Raw genomic sequence first — 15842 nt, 5'->3', positions numbered from 1 at the left:
CCAACTTTTGAATTTGTAACCAGTGCAGGTATCGCTGCTTACGGTCACTGCTTAGGATGGAGATGGAGATGAAGATCGCTGAATAAAGTCTTGGATTTGATTTTGTTCCTCACAGTCATATGGATTCTGAAGATTTGGATTACAGCTCACAAATAAAATGGATCATTTTGTAATTACCGTATTAACCCGAATATAAGATGATCCTAATTATAGGACGACCCCCTTTTTCAAAATGTACCTTTCGGAAAATCAAATCTTATGTTTTATTGTGTTTTATTAAGATTTTTCAGGCTGACATGACAGTCACTCATGCTGCTGTAAGCTTTTCTTTTTTTTTTGTTTGCACTCGCGATGTTCTAACATTGCAACTCACATTACTTTATGTATTTCTTGGCATCTCGTTTTACGCAAATTTTGCACCACCTATTGTTGTGGGTGTATTATTGACACTTCAAAATCTAGGCCCTGAATATAAGACGGCTTCGTTTTTTCATATGTACTTCCAAGAAAAAAAAACATTGTCTTATATTTGGGTCAATACGCTATGTTGCATTTTAGTGTATTTTATAGTTCTGTTGTCAGTCACAGCATGTCGGAGAAAACACCTTTTGTGTCCCACAGCAAACAAAATTAAATGCTAAGAATTGGTTACCCTAGTAAACAGTATTGGGGAAAGTTACTTTTAAAAGTAATGCATTACAATATTGATTTACTCCCTAAAAAGTAACTAATTACGTTACTTGTCACTTAGTAATGCGTTATGTTACTTTTGTGTTACTTTTTAAATCTGGGCAGGGCTTGCTTGTTTGTTTTTAATATAAAAAGTTCTATTTTTGGCAAATGTAAAAGCCTTTTTTTTACAGCAAAAGCATTAGGTTTAGAGAAAAGTAAATTCACATCTGTAAAGTAGACCGCAGAAGAAAAAATGTCAACTCTTCAGCATTACAAGAAATGAAAACAAATGTTAGATTATCTTGAGTAAATGTTGCTTATTAGTATGGATGAATTGGATCATCGGAGGTCGGCAGCAAAGACATCAGTTAATAAAATGGCTTTAAATACAAAGGATATTTGTATTATTTAACATATTTAATTATTGCAGGTTTGCATCATATTCTGAGTTGAATTTCACTGTTTTTATTCATTTTGAGGAATACTGTATCTGTTTTTTAGTGAGTGTGATGAATTAATGCATGTTCACATTTATTCTAGAACTAAAGTAACATCTTACTCACGATTTCTCTCAACATGGGGATAAGAGAGCTTTTAATCAATAAATGGGGGAAAAAGTAACTGCCGTTACTTATTTGAAAAAGTAACTCAGATATTTTCTCGTCAATTAAAAAGTAATGCGTTACTTTACTAGTTACTTGGAAAAGTAATATTATTATGTAACTTGCGTTGTAATGCGTTACCCCCAACACTGCTAGTAAATATGTATTAGATTTATTTTATACTAAGTATAGTTCAAGTCTATTAAGATATTTACTGACATATCGCTCGAGACTTAAACGTTAAACTTTATTTGGAGTACTACTTGTGCACAATGCACATTTCTTAATATTAAGCCTAAAATATGTTTTATTCACTATTGATGAGGATTGTATGATCTTTAAATATTTTGCATTTAAAGACTGATATTATTAAAAGTGTACCCAAAGTATACTTGCAATAGTTCCACTTAAATATACTTAAGTATGTCTTTAGATGGACTTAGCACTACTTCCGCACAATTAAAGTGCATTGAGTACAAAATTAGTTAAATATTAAATATACCAGTTTACTATACTAAAAGTACAATTGCAATGATTTTTATTTGAGTACATAAGATGTAAATGTGTTTGTAGCATACTCAGCATGATATAAATGTATTTTAAATACATTTTAGTCTATTTGTTTTTCACTAGGGTAAACGATTGCAGAAATGTTATTCATTTTAAGGGTTTAAAGTGTAGTCTTGTTCACCATTATGTATTTTATCGAAACAATTTGGCAGCAGAAATCACACAGAATGAAATTTTATTTCATATTAAGTAAATTTAATAATGGAATTGAAAACATAATGTCATTGATATGACAACTTAATATAATAAAAATTGAATGCCGCAATTTCAATACTCATAAGGACTCATCAATATGTCAGTATTGTATGTTAAAATGCTGAAAATACGTCAGTATTGTACATTTTAGTGCCTGTGAAAATGTACATTTTGTAGAACCACATTTTGTGTAAAATACATACGAATTCTCATGAGATCACGTTAAGGAGAAAATGCTCAGCAATGGTGTTCACTGATGGATTTACATATGGTGTGTCTTGAAGGCTTTTTAAACACCAGAGACATGGAAACTACATTAAAAACTTGATTTTCACCACAGGGGGTCTTTAGGTTAAATCATGGCCACGATTTTTAACAAGGAAATGAATTACAGCACAGCCATGATTTAACTAAATCGAGAGATTGAACTAATGAGTATAACATGCCGTGGGCCACAAATGAATAGGTCATGGGAACTAATGCTTAATTTGAATACTTCTTCTGTATGTCATGTGTGGGTGTCTCTTCTTGATTCAGATTCAACACTGAGTCCATATGCTTCAGTCCATGACAAGAACTGACATACAGCACTAACACAGACTGTACCAAGCATATGTTGTTTTAGTTGCAACACGGCATAGAACTTAACAAATCCACTGAAACAATGCAGACAGTCAAATGCATCATGAACATCACTGGAGCATCTCAAAAGAGCACCAGAAGTGAAACCATCATTTCAAAAGATTTGAAGTTCATTTAGATTGGCTTACTCCTACTAGAGCTTTAACTCTACAAACTTCAAACTGAGCCCAGATCTTCAGTCTGATCTGACTCCAGTTGCTGTATCTTTTCAGACTGATCGGACTTACGGTTTTCCTAAAAATAACGATTAGAACTGGGAAAATCCCATAGACTTACATTGACGGAATGTTCAAATGATCGACACTATTCAAACTCCAAGGCTGCGTCCGAAATCGCATACTACCCTACTATATAGTACGCGAAAAACAGTAAGCGAGGCGAGTAGTATGTCCGAATTCATAGTATTCGAAATTCAGTAGGCGAGAAGTACCCGGATGACCTACTGCTTCCGCCAGAATTCTGTAGTACTCATACCATGGACGCTTTCCTATCCCATGAGGCTCCGCGGGAGGAGGCGTCATATTCGAAAAATGGCGGAAAGTGGAGACGCGCATAGATATATATACGTAGATGCCTCATCGGACCGCTCCAAGCACGTAGATGCGGAACGGTCCACTTGACGTCATTCACCATATAGTAGGTTTGCCAACGGCTGTGCAGGACTGTGGCATTTCGAATATTCAGTGATTTACTATGGTCAGTTATAGATCTATGGGTGAATGACGTCAAGTGGACCGCAGTGAAATGGCGGACGGCTTACGTATAAACGGCCCATAGAAACAGTCGCTAATGAGGCATCTACATATATATATCAATGGAGACGCGGCTCTTTTCAAGTGTAAATTTTCGCGCTGTTGTGATGACGCAAGACAAGTGACAACATCAATGTGGCGGATGTAGTACGTCCGAATTCCATTCATACTACCCACATTCATACTATATAGAACGTACTGTTTTAACGGTCGGGTAGTACGTTTAAATTTAAATGTAGTACCTACTTAAGTAGTATGCGATTTCGGACGCAGCCCAACTGTCAAAACTCCCAGAATCCCTTGAGACTCAATCAAGCTTCCCTTCTATGTACTATTTCTAATCCATTCAGGCTAACTTGCTAATTATGCTAGAAACTCGCTAGCAACATGCTAATCATGCTAGAATCATGTTAGCAACATGCTAGTAACTTGTTAGTCATGCTAGAAACATGCTAGTAACATGCTAATAAATTGCTAATCATGCTAGAATAATGCAAACATGCTAGTGACATGTTAATGTTAGAAACATGTAATTATGTTAAAATTATGCTACCAACATGCTAGTAACTAACCATGCTAACAACATGCTAGTAACATGCTAATTGTGATAAAATCATGCTAGCAATATGCTAGTAACATGTTAACCATGTTAGAAACATGTTAGTAACATGGTAATTATGGTAACAAAATGCTAGCAACATGCTGATCATGATAAAAGCAGGCTAGCAACATGCTAGAAACATGCTAATCATGCTAGCAACATGCTAGTAACTTGCAAATGATGCTTAAACAAATGCTAGCAACATGCTAATGACATGCTATTCATGATAAAATCATATTAGCAACATACAAGTAACATGCTAATCATGCTAGAAACATGCTAGTAACATGCTAGTGACATGGTAATACGTTGCTAATCATGCTTAAATCATGCTTACATGCTAGTAACATGTTAATAATGATATAAAACATGCAAATTGTGTTAGAATCATGCTACCAACATGCTAGTAACATGCTAATCGTGATAAAATCATGCTAACAACATGCTAGTAACATGTTAACCATGCTAGAAACATGTTAGTAACATGCTAATTATGGTAAAAAACATGCTAGCAACATGCTTATCACGATAAACTCAGACTAGCAACATGCTAGTAACATGCTAATCATGCTAGCAACATGCTATTAACTTACAAATGATGCTAAAACATGCTAGCAGGATACTAATGACATGCTATTCTAAAATCATGTTAGCAACATGCGAATGACATGCTAATTATGCTAGAAACATGCTAGCAACAAGCTAGTTACATGCTAATCATGATAAAATCATCTTAATGACATGGTAGTAACATGCTAATCATGATAGCAACAAATGCTAGTAACTGACTAACCAATGTTAACAACATGCTAGTAACATGCTAATCATGATAAAATCATGCTAACAACATGCTAGTAACGTTAACAATGTTAAAAGTAGTAGCTAGTAACATGCTAATTACGGTAACAACATGCTGATCATAATAAAATCAGGCTAGCAACACGCTAGTAAACATGCTAATCATGATAGCAACATGCTAATGACATTCCATTCATGAATAAATCATGTTAGAAACATGCTAGTAACATGCCGATCATGCTAGAAACATGCTAGCAAACAAGCTAGTAACATGCTAATCGTGATAAAGTCATGTTACCAACATGGTATTAATATGCAAATAATGCTATAATCATGCTGCAATATGCTAGTAACTTGCAAATGATGCTAACAATATTCTGGTAACATGCTAATCATGCTAGCAACATGCTAATGACATGCTATTCATGATTAAATCATGTTAGCAACATGCTAGAAAAATGCTAGCAGCAAGCTAGTAACATGCTAATCATGCTATAATCATGCTACAATATGCTAGTAACTAGCAAATGATGCTAACAATATGTTAGTAACATGCTAGCAACATGCTAGTAACTTACTAATGATGCTAACAAACTTTTTTTTAACTTTCTCGTACGGCTTTCTCAAGCCAACCTAAAGTTTGTGTTGACAAACTTTTTTATCTAGTTAGTAATATTTGTTTGATATATTTTAGTACTGTCAATTATTATCAGCTCTGAATCTTTGTGCGGAGTCACTGCCTCGCTCCCGTCTTGCGGTTGAGGGCACTACATTAAAAGTAATGTGTTCAGCCATTTGATCATGCTTTGAAATGTTAATAGTGTGAAATCTGAACGTGATCCATCTTCAAAACAAGCAGCAATGGGCAGCATGTGTTGTGATTGGAGAGAGAAGTGTTTACCCTTGTGTTGGACCGCAGTCTCTGAGAGCAAGAGGTTTTCTCTGGCAGGAATGGCCCCACGCAGCCCAAATAAAGTGGTGGATGATTTAAAAAAAAAAGAAAAAAGGTTGAGTAAGTTTCTGTCACCCTGAGCGCTCCAGCTGCCTGGCCCCCAAACGCCGAATGAAAACATGAGCGCCCTCACGGGGCTCTGAGTCAATACTGCCTCCTTCCGCTGGCGGACGCTCGCAGCTGCTTTTGTAATCACAGGAAAACCTATCAGCACAGCTCTTGATGAACCAATAGTCACAAACGCATGCACACAGTCACTCCTGTAAATGCACAATACTATCATCAGACGCTATTAACTGAGTCACATCTTTCAGCGGTGTGACAGTAGCGCAGCCTTTTAGCTTTTCCAAATTAACTATTTTTTTCCAAATGAGACATAATCAAACACTAAGGCAAAAATTAAACACACTTCAGTCAATGTCTAGACTGTGTCTTTCTCAAATAAGGCTGGGAAGTCTGATTAATTTTTAGCTTGGGTGGCTCATTTTAGTTGAATGGGTTCAAAAAACCCAATTCATTCAAATCATCTCTACAGGTGTGTGTCTGGAAATCCTTGTGTCATATTTTATGACTAATGTGAACTATTATGTTTTTAAGTTTTTGAAAACAGTCTGTTTTTTTATTTTTATTATATTTTTATTTTTATATTTTACATAATTTATTATCATAATTAAAACCACACTGGTTTGTTGCACAAATAATTTTACAGTTTACTGCACTTTGTTATTTATCTGGTTATTCATATAGAAGCTAATGAATCTCTCATGGAAACCAGTTTCTGTCACTGATTAATAAAAAAGGTAATTGCGACTTTTTGTCTCACACTTCTGACTTTAGAACTCACAATTGTGAGTTTACATCTCACAACTCTGACTTGTTTCTCAGAATGCATGATGTAAACTTGCAATTAAGATTTTTTTTCTCATAATTGTAAGATATAAACTCACAATTGTGAGTTATAAAGTCAGAATTGTGAGAAATAAAATCACCATTCTGACTTTTCTTCTCACAATTTTGACATTTTTAATGCAATTACGAGTATATGTCTTCTACCTTTTATATATATCTTTTTTCTCAGAATTGGGAGACATAAACTCACAACTGAGCATTACAAAGTCAGAATTTGCGCTATATAAACTAACAACTGTGAGTTATAAAGTCGCAATTGTGTGAAATACACTCGCAAAGTCAGAACTGCGTGATATAAATGTACAATTGTGGGTTATCAGTTTAAGTGACACGTGAATCGATCCCCTCTTCCTCTTTACTAGTTATAGCACAAAATAAACACAAACGAACATCAGAACGTATCTGTTTCAACCGCGGAAAGATGTCAGTAAACACAAGTTCAAGTCCACCAACGTAAATATACTCTCCTGGCAGATTTGACATTATGATTGGTCAGATTTCCTGTCAATCAAACTCCCAGCGAAGGGTCAGTTGCGAGAACAAACGTCAGAATTGCAAGAGATAAACTCGCAATTCTGACTCTATTCTTAAAATTTAGATTTTCCTCACAATTGCGAGTTTATATCTCGTAATTCTGACTTTTTTTTTCTCGACAAACAAGACAGGAGAGTACATTTATGTTGGTGGACTTGAACTGAAAAATTTGTGTGTATCGACATCTTTCCACGGTTGAAACAGATATGTTCTGATGTTCATTTGTGTTTATTTTGTGCTATAATTAGTAAAAAGGAAGAGATGATCGGTTCACGTGTCCACAAATTCCACAAAATTCCACTTGAGTTGCTAAATAAAATAATTTGACTTGATTTGCTTAATAGTTTATAGAACATTAAATATTGTAAATCGCATAAACAACAAACATAAAAAAGAAATACAAAGTACTGTATGTTTAGTATGTTAAGCGTGATCATTTCACATGCCAAATTTCAGGAAATGATGATAATTCGATGCAATAAAAAGTGAATGAAATGCATGAATGAACATGACTCATTTTTTTGTGAGTTGAGACATATATTATGTGCTTATCATATATTGAATGTATAGTACATCCAGAAACTTATCACCACTGTCATTCAATTATTAATTCGTAATGTACAGTTCTCATATTTGCATTTGATCAACTCTATTTCATACTTGGTATTTGTAAAGCATCATAAATAAAGTTCAAATTTATGTCTCTAAATGTAATCCCAAATAAATGCTCAGAAACAGCAATAAACGGAATTCAGTGGAATTTCCCTGAATTGAATTCCACTTCCTGTAATTCCAATTCAATTCCAACTCTGTTTCCTGTAATTGTTGTTGAATTCCAATTCCAATTCCATTTCCTTCTTTGAATTGAAGTTCATTCCAGAATTGACCCCAACCCTGCCATGCAGTTTCTTGGCACAATCACATACAATAAAACTCATTATAAATTAGGCATTTGTTGCATCCAGTGGGGACATAACTACTGATTATAATGACTCATACTTTCTTTTTACACACTGAAACAGAAACAACAAGCACTACTTTACACTGCTCAAAACTCGCGTTTGAATAGTCAGTACTGAATTCTTTAAATATGAAAATGTACTTACAGGCTGTGAGTCAGAAGCGCAGACAGTCCTTGCAATGTTGGAATTGCCCCACTTTATAGCCTTAACCCTTTGTGTACAGCTGGCATTGTACGCTGCTCTCCCAGGTTCAGGAAACAGTCCTCCATGAAATGCACATCACCCACTCGAATATTTGTGTTGTACTGTTCAGGAACATTGTTGTAAACAGGGCCTAAATCTAACTTTTTGCACACCTGCAAATGGCCGGTGACATGATCAAATTTACTGGCCAAATTTTTTTTATTACCGGCCATAAAACTCTTCTTGCAAAAACAGCCAGTTATTATTACTACAATGACTAAACATATTTACAATGTTTTTAATTAGTCCTGCTACTGGTGTCTCTATTAAATGCATTTTCCCTCAAGTTTCCCAATTAATTATAGCTATTCAATATTACAGTATAATTGAAAGCTATTATTTCTTATTTTTAAGCTCTAAAATGTAAAACAACTTTAAATCTAAGTGATTTTAAAACAATCTTCACATAAACTATAAATTGTATATGCACAAACTGTACAAATGAATCCAAATAAATGATTTCTCTTTTTCTTTTGTTCTTCCCATGAATGACAGACTTTAGCAGGTTTCACTTTAGAAGCGGCTCAGTGTGCGTAAAGTTACAGCCGAATGCGCAACCTTTCAAACTTACTTCACGGCGGCGTAACCCCAGGTATGTGTCGCCACATTTTCGGGTTATAAAGAATAAAGAAGGGCAAAGTTAATCTTCTGAAATAAAGCAGCAATGTCTTCTCATGTGAAAGTTATTAGAACCGTATCTAGGGACAAGCTGGCTATCACACTGCTCTGAACTTATCAGCCTGTTTGTATCCTATTATTTAATTCGCTCTTGTCACTTATGACAGAACAGCTAATTATGATGATCTTGTCTTCTGAAAAGATTATTTTATTCGCTTACGTCAGAAACAGTGAATCTCTTTAAAAACGGGATGTTGTTTTCACTACATTGCATTGTTATATTTCGTAAAAAATTTACCAGCCAACTGCCAAACGGACACTGTTACATATACTCGCCAACGCCGATTTTTACTCGCATTTGGCACTTTGGCGAGTGCTATTTTAGGCCCTGGTTGTAAATATATCTTAAACAGTAATTTCTAGTTGTGTCCTCATTTGGAAGGCCAAACAAAGTACTCTCGCTTTTGCAAGGAAACACACTGCATCTCCACAACATGGCGGCAGCTGCAACACTATTACAGCTGGTAAAAGTTACACCTTCTTTCTTTCCATATACATATGGGCGGTGTTATGCTAATCTACTCACCCCGTGACGTGTACAAGTGGGGGCGTGTTTGAACGAGTCGTTTTAGGGTGGTGTGGCTGAGTCTTAACTTCTATAATAAATATCTCTTTGGTTTTGAGACTTTAAGATTTGCAACTTTACAGATCTTATCTATGCACAAACAGCTTGCCTTTTGGGTGGGCATTTTATGGTCCTATGCCTTCCACAGATGATATTAATAAATATAAATACATTTAGACCACCTTAGTGATTGCTATCGGGATGTGAAGAGCCAGGATAACAAAAAAGTTTCTGAACCAATTCACATACTCTACTATTTACAAAATGAGTATGTTGTATGCAGTGTAGGGGGTAACGCATTACAAGTTACGCAAGTTATGTAATAATATTACTTTTTCCAAGTAACTAGTAAAGTAATGCATTATTTATTAAGTTATTTTTCAAATAAGTAATGCCAGTTACTCCCCTGCCCCCTCATTTATTAATTTAAAGCTCTCCTGTTCCCATGTTGAGAGAAATTGTGAGTAAGTTGTTCTAGAATAAATGTGAACATGCATTAATTCATCTCACTCACTAAAAAAACAGATACAATATTTCTCAAAATGAATAAAAACTGTGACATTCAATGCAAACTTGCAATAATTAAATATGTTAAATAATACAAATATCCTTTATGTATTTAATTCCATTTTATTAACCGATGTATTTCCTGCCGACCTTCGATGATCCAATTCATCCATACTCAAGATAACCTAACATAGTTTTCCTTTTTTTATTGCTCAAGAGATCTTCTGACATGAATTTACTTTGGTCAAAGCCTGATGCTTTTGCTGTAAAAAAGGCTTTTACATTTGCCAAAAATATAACTTTTTATATTAAAAACAAACAAGCAAGCCCTGCCCAGATTTAAAAAGTAACGCAAAAGTAACGTAACGCATTGCTTTCCATAAAAAGTAACTAGTAATTAGTTACTTTTTTAGGGAGTAACTCAATATTGTAATGCATTACTTTTAAAAGTACACTGATAGTATGACAGGTGACAGCTTCAAAGCAGTTTCCCCAAAACTATTTATTTGACATGACTTACTGGCAAAATAGACAAATAATCAGACTGCTGGACAAGTACGTCCACGTAGACGAACGTGAGTCATCTGGTTACGTGTGCTCACAAATTCCCCAAACTCTCACGATGACACGCGCACTGCTGTTTATACTTTCATTATTTAAAGCAGAATATTCCCCGTCTCCCAGTAAAATTCAAAAGCACTGACACAGTGAGTGATTCACAAAACTGTAATGATATCATTGAGTCTGAAAACGGCAGCATGACTAATGTTCGCAGACACCGGTGCCATTGTGTGTGACATCACCACTGTAAGAGCAGGCTGATCTGTTGCAAGGTATTCACATCTTAATTCCAAAATTTTATACCATGTGTTGGCCGTCTCAAAGAAGGATGAGTGTTCTCTTGGCAAGAGCGAATGTTTTCCAGATAAAAACTCGCATAAACACAAAAAGGAGTGAGGGAAGAAAAACAGACAGACAGACACACAGACAGACAGACAGAACATGAGTCATTTAGTCGTGACATTACCACATATGAAATATATGTGCTATGACTAGCGAAATAGACCGGTCTCAAGGTAGATGCGAGTAAATCTGAGCGTGACATCATCATGTAAAGAACGTCTGCTGCTTTATCTCTGACAAAGTTCCTGAGCTGTTCGCTCACACTGCATCTTTAGTCATGGAAGGAAATCTAGTTAGTTAGCTGGAACTACACCATCACATCTACCTGCTCAATTTAACTCAATCGACAGCATTTGTGGCATTATGTGGATTATCACAAAAAAACAAAAATAAAATAAAAATTATATATACAGTCAAACCAAAAATTATTTAGACTCCAAATATTATTAGTGGGTGCAGGACACTATAGTTTATATATAGTGAGGATAACAAAATAAAGTAAACTGTGACATATAATACTGAAACATTCTTTACACAGTGGATTACCAGTAAAATTGATCAAAATTCAGGGCCCGAATTATTCAGACACTTTGACCTGACCATGTTTTGCTCAAGTGTTTTTTTTAATTACTAAAGTGACTTTTTACACCACAGACTGAACTAAATGAAGGATTGCTTGGTAATTGGTCAACAAAGTATTGATATTTGTGTAAATATTGTCATACAAACAGTTTTTGAATGTTTGGCTGATTGTAATCCATTGCATACCTTTCTATCAAAGTTATCTGACATTATCAAGATGAATAAGTTCTTGTCATATTTTACTATCTAAACTATAGTGAATAAACTGCGATAACGTGAGAAATGTTAAAGGTGTCTGAATAAATTTTGGTTTGGCTGTATATATATATATATATATATATATATATATATATATATATATATATATATATATACACACACACACACACACACACACACAAACAAACAAACAAATAAAAAAACAAACATAAATAAACATATATATATATATATATATATATATATATATATATATATATATATATATACACACACACACACACACACACAACCAAACCAAAATTTATATATAAATATTATGGCCACAGGTTGCATTCAATGCTCATTAATTTTAGTGTGAAATTTTTTTTGTATTGAATGAACATTTACAACCTCTATATAGTCATGTCCAATTTTGTAACTTACATAAACATAATTCTAAAAAGACTGCAAAAAAGGTCTAAACAGATTTATAGCTCAAATAATACACAATAATTAATGATCAGTTTACAGAAATAAACAATTAATGTAAATGCTTTTGTAAAATTAAAAAGTTAAATAAAAGTTATTATGATTATAGTATTATTAAATTGTTGAATTAGCTTTTATTTTTATATTTTCAGTTTTATTGTTGAATTAGCTTATTTTATATTCATTCTTTTTTTTTCATTTAGTTTTTTTAGTCATTTCATATTATTTTATAATGGGTATATAGTACTTAAACTGGTTTAGTTCAGTCCTTTGCATTTTTCCCTAATAACCTTTTAAAGTTTTTATAGAAATATTACTCATATTAATTATTACTTATTTTTCTATTTCATTTCATTTTATTTTAGCTTTATTCATTGAATTAATTACTGACTATACCAATATTTAATAGATTTAATTAATAATAACAACACTGATTATAAGCTTTAAATTTATGATTTAAAATCGTTAAAACTTTTGCTCCTCTTAGCTTGTATTATAAGTGCCTCACCGTAACATAATGTTGATTCACACACAAAAAAAGATCATATTGAGACATCCCTAATTAAAAAACTAAATATGTTGAGGTAAGGTACCTCACCATATTTATTTTTCAATTCGGGATGTCTCAATATGGTCTTTTTTGTGTGTGAATCAACACTGCTCTTTAATTTGAACACAAAACATCTTTAAAGGGTAAGCCGACCCAGAAAAACAAACTTGTGTCATGATTTACACAAGGCTATCATATGACTTCAGAAGACTTGGCACACTAGACATTTAGACTACTGTTATGATGGTTTACTCTCCTCATTAATTTTCATACTGCACATTCTGTAATAGTCTCCAAAAAAAAAAAAAAAAAAGTAAGTCATACCGGTTGGAGAAACCAGATGAGGATGAGTAAATAATGACAGAACAATTTTGGATGAACTATCCCTTTAAGATGAATTTTCCTACATTTGGGTTTGTTTTCATCGTCCACAGTAAAACAGCCGTATTAGTTTGTTTATGCGGTTACCGCTAAATGCATAATGGAACCAGCTATTTTTTAGGGCTTTTTAATGTTGTGCTCAAAGTCATAAAGCCTATCCGTAAGAAGCAGGAAAAGGCCAATTGGATTAGGACAATTATGATGAGCTCAGCTAAAGCTGCTTCCTAAAGGCCTCGTGCAGTCAAGCTGCTCCTCCGGGAGAGGCCTGGCGCTCGTATAGGGAGATAAGTCTGTGTGGAGCTCCTCTTACGCTTGTTCTCCAATGGCCATGAGAAAGCAGGAGGTAATACGTTTTCATCATGTGCATATACGCTATAACGTAGCCTACGGGAACTCTCGCTGCGTAATTTTGAGAGGCCCTGCGAGACCACTGACAAACAGAGGATGACAATTAAAAGCATGGATGTCTTTGAGCTCAGGGGTGGCCTTCTTGTGCCAGCTACGGCTACATTTGACTGTCTTGAAAATGGGAAGTCCCACACTCCCAGAAACATCGTACAGCTCTGCTGCGTCGGCACTCGAGACTGTAATAGCGTGAAAATGGAAAAGCCATAATAGGAGGGCAAAGTCAGCACTGGGGGTTTGGAGTGCATGGGATCATGGGAAGAATAATTTGGGGTATGGGAACAGAATGTCTGGAATAATTACGAGTGCGGTAGTACTACCGTAGGGCTTTTGGCACTCTCATAATTTAACATGGACATGAAAGCATGAATTAGCACATAAGGAGACTGTGGCGATGTCCAGCGTTGGGAGTGATGCAATGTGAGTTACATAATCAGAATACCTTTTTTAAAGTAACTAGTAAAGTAATGCATTAATTTGTAATTCCAAGTTACTTTTTTCAAATAAGTAATGCCAGTTATTTTATTTTCCTTGCCAGTTTATTGACTGACAGAAATCGTAAGTCCAGATGCATTGTGCACTGAAATGCAATAATTTAGGAGAGACACTGAAGGCAAAAACACTGTTTTTCATGCACCTGTCAAGATTGAGATTTTGGGCTGTTTTTTCAGACTAGTGGAAAGTAAACATCCAAAAGACACAGTCAAGTGTTTCTTTTATAGGACTTTGCTATTTGTGTCAATAGATTTCAATTACAATACATATTTTTAAAGTCAGTTTTCTTAAAATTAGTTTTTTCTTCTACACTGAGCCATAAATCTCAATTTCAGTAGCACTTACACACACCAAACTTTACATTTTTATTCCTGTCTATATCCTGAAGGTTTTTACAGAGGGATTTGTTCATATATAATTTGCTTGTTTATATACAACATTTTATTCCCCCCCAAAATTGTGAAAATATACTGTTCCCTTCCGGAGGGAACTCTACGCTGCGTCCTGGTGGACACTTTGGGAACTGCCTTCAGCATGACCGGTTCTGAAACAAGCTATAGAACAACGACAGTGAACTTGACACTGTCCGGCGCCAGCCTATGACATCATCAACAGGCGCCTGCTAGTATAAAAGCAGGTGCCTGAGAGCACAACACCATCTTTTTGTCTTCAGATTCCTCTGTTCTAAACGAGTGAGTACAGCGATGCCTAGAGTAAAACTGTTTAGGAAGTGTGCGGATCCGTGTCAGAGTAATCTGACACCTGATGATGCACACGACCTCTGTTTGGTGTGTTTAGGTGTAAGAGCACGCGCGCTCTGCTCTAGAAAGAGCGGAGCGCGTTCATTGTGAGAGTTTCACTTTGAAGAAACTCCGTTCTCGTCCGTCTCTTTTCTCGAGGGAATTGGGACATCCATCCGCCCCATGCGGCTCGGGTCCCGCGGCGGCTGAGGCTGCCCGGCGGCTGAGATCGCGGGGATCACAGGTGGAGCTGGCTGACGAGCTTGAGAGAGCGCTTAATCTCTCGCGCACGTCAGCCGGAGACGAGAATGCGCTGCTAGCGGAGGCTGTGTTGTCTCTCACATCCTCCGGTCCTGCAGCGAGTGCTCTTTTGGCTTCAAGCCAGGGCGAGCGAGAGGTTGAAATGGGACAAGATGAGCCCATGCAGCCTCCTTGCCCCGCATATGGAGAGTTGATGTCTGTTATGGACCGCGCGGCTACCCCTTCTGTGGAAGCCCGCCAGGGAAAAGGCCGCCCTAGGCAGACTAGACGAGCGGCTTCTTCCCGGCCATGACAAAGCCAACTCCTGTGAGCCTCCCATTCCTTCCTGATCTGCATAAGAGATCGAGAGGGAATGGGACAGGCCATATTCAGCCCGCATTCACAGGCATCAGCATGTGAATCATGCTGATGTCGAGGGAATGCATGGGCGCGGATATGTGACGATGCCTCTCACTGAGCAGACGTTTGCGAACTATCTCTCAGAGCGAGGGACATCGACCCTGAAGGCTCCAAAGGCACATATGCGGCAGTGGGTCAGGCCGGTGCTCCTCTGCACACGATGGTAGTGTTGCAGAGGCGTACCGGCTGATCTGCTGAAAGATCTGGACCGAGCCCCGGGGCTTTGCATCCCTCGCCGGTCCACGCCTCCACCT

The sequence above is a fragment of the Garra rufa genome, chromosome 9 (genome assembly GCF_049309525.1).
Source record: "Garra rufa chromosome 9, GarRuf1.0, whole genome shotgun sequence".
Classification (NCBI taxonomy): domain Eukaryota; kingdom Metazoa; phylum Chordata; class Actinopteri; order Cypriniformes; family Cyprinidae; genus Garra; species Garra rufa.
The sequence above is the reverse complement of the archived record's forward strand: the minus strand, read 5'-3'. Positions refer to the sequence as shown.